Source organism: Apis dorsata, unplaced genomic scaffold (genome assembly GCF_000469605.1).
Source record: "Apis dorsata unplaced genomic scaffold, Apis dorsata 1.3 scaffold_113, whole genome shotgun sequence".
NCBI classification, from domain to species: Eukaryota; Metazoa; Arthropoda; class Insecta; order Hymenoptera; family Apidae; genus Apis; species Apis dorsata.
In genome coordinates, this window is record NW_006263408.1 from 1,045,048 (window position 1) to 1,047,445 (window position 2,398).

Below are 2,398 nucleotides of genomic sequence, written 5' to 3' on the forward strand. Positions count from 1 at the left end.
TATAAACTTCACTCGCAACATGTAATCTTGTCATCGAATATGGTCAATTATCGAAGTTTTCATACATAAAGGTGTTCAAATATTTGTACATACTCATGGACATTACATATGAAAAATTATTCTATATTCGAGTATTGCTTTTGTCTTGACTGGAGTACGTATGACTAGTTCTACTATCAGACATGAGCCGAATCGTTAATTTATCAGCGAAATTAATGTATCACGTTTTCATCTTTGAGCTCGCGTCGAAGCGCCAGGAACAACACCGTTTACTACCGCTTCGACGATCGTCCGAGTGGTCCAGTCGTTTTAATTTAAAAAACATAGCGTTTACGTTCCATATAATAATATTATTGACATGTTTTCTTATTTTCTTATTGAATATTACACCAAGTATAATTGAACATTTAATACATAATTTTTTTTTTTACTAATTTTCTTGTTCCACAAACATTAAACATCGACGACATAAATGTAGTTACACAAGTAGCCATTTAATCTCGTGCTTGAGCGTTATTGCTGTAAAGTTGCGTGCAATCTTTCTTATTTTTTCAACACGTTCATGTAAATGAAAGATTTGCACGCGATAATTCACGAAATTGATGTCCACCATGCAGTTTTTACGAGCAGCTGAATCATCATTTTTAGATATAAATTCAATTAAATTTTTTTTCTCTTCCAATATTCTTAATCATCTTTTTCGATTATATATTCCTTTTAAACAAAACATAAATTATTCTTAACAGAAATTTATAAAATTATAATAAAAATATATTTTAGGTGTTCCTTGTGAAGTTTTTAATAAATTTGATTACCCATCAGGTTCCCTTCATTAAGATTTTCCAACCCAATATTTCGTTGCATCCAACTATCTACGATCCTTTGATCTCGACATTAAAGCGATCGCCAATTTCAAATTTAAGCTTATGATCAAGTATAACATTCAAACCTACAATTCGAAATTTATTCTCAATATTTGTGTGAAAATGCAAGAATATATCGATTCTATATACGTTACCTTTGCATTATGTTATTTATTTGCAATATTAGGTTAGGAATCTACTGGAATGTAGGTCACTGGATGCAATCAGTATTTAAGGATTATGCATGAAATTCATATGTTGTTATCCCAGTTTCAGTCAAATAAAAAAAAAAATATTCTAATATTGGTTAAATTATTTTTAAATTTTTCGAAAAATAATGTACTAATTAATAATCTTTACAGATTAATCAATTAATAAAAAACATGTTATACTCTGTATTAACAATTATGATTAAAATTATTATTGATGTACATTACACATTAAACAATCATATTTGATATTTATGTACATATTTTTATATATATGCATACATTATTAATTATGTTCGTAATTATTATTTTGAATTGAACTTTTATATATAACAATTTTCTGTTTAAAATATTGTAGTAAAATATTGTTGAAATGACTCACAATTTCTAAAATTTTATTAAAATATTCCAAGAAACTGGGAAAACATATGAAAGTAAGTACATATGTACAAATGGTTTTATTACACACGTTTATACGAAGAAAATTAAATTAATCACTTGGTTCTCATAACCAACGAATCCGAGCAATGTCACGTCGAGACAGGCTTTCATCTCCTGAGAAAAGCAACGATCATCACGCGATCACGAACGAACTAAAAAGATAAAGAAAAAATAACTAGATCCTTCACGCCGATATTTATCGAATATTGGCCCAACTGGGAACCCAGTTCTCGCCAGTATAACATTACTTATTTTATAGTGTATCTCGTCTCATGAGACTCTAATATATACTATATGCTTTAAAGTTTCACCTTTGATATTGCTACTATTTTACCTTACTAATTCTTTTACATCGTTACATCGTCCCTATACGGTTCTTATTTACACTATAGAACGCGGAAAAAGAGAAATCAAAGAAAAACATATACAATCGAATAAAAAGATCGATAACAAAAAAATAAATGACAATAATATAATTAATCCACAATAGACAATAATTAGGCAAGTTTCGTTAATTCGCTAATGCATATGTGCATATACTATGAATGTATATAGTGTATATAATATATTATTTTTATGCATCAAAAATGTGCGTGAGCGATCGGATTTATTACGCAACTGTCTCATTCATCGTATTTTTAAAAAGTTTAATGAAATTATTTTTCATATTTCATTTTTTTAATAATATAAAATAGAATTGTTTCTTTCTTTCTTTATCTTTATTTTTTACTTCGTTTTTTCGTGTTCTAGGCTTTTCGTGTTTTTCTATTTCTTCGACTTTTCAAAAAAGAAAAAAAGATGCCGTTGCACGATCGCGCTTCGATATTCAAATTTATGCTTACGTGCGTAATCTATATAACTTTATAGTCCTCGACGGTTTGCAGG

At 28.4% G+C, this 2,398-nt stretch overlaps 1 long non-coding RNA gene across 1 annotated transcript; it reads right to left on the bottom strand.

Annotated features, from left to right (window-relative positions):
* Positions 1-418: 418 nt before the first annotated feature.
* On the bottom strand, positions 419-1,226 carry LOC116185167. The gene is made up of 2 exons (XR_004149941.1): positions 1,019-1,226; positions 419-949 (listed from the first exon to the last, which is right to left on the bottom strand). It is a non-coding gene; the product is annotated as an uncharacterized LOC116185167 (long non-coding RNA).
* Positions 1,227-2,398: the final 1,172 nt, after the last annotated feature.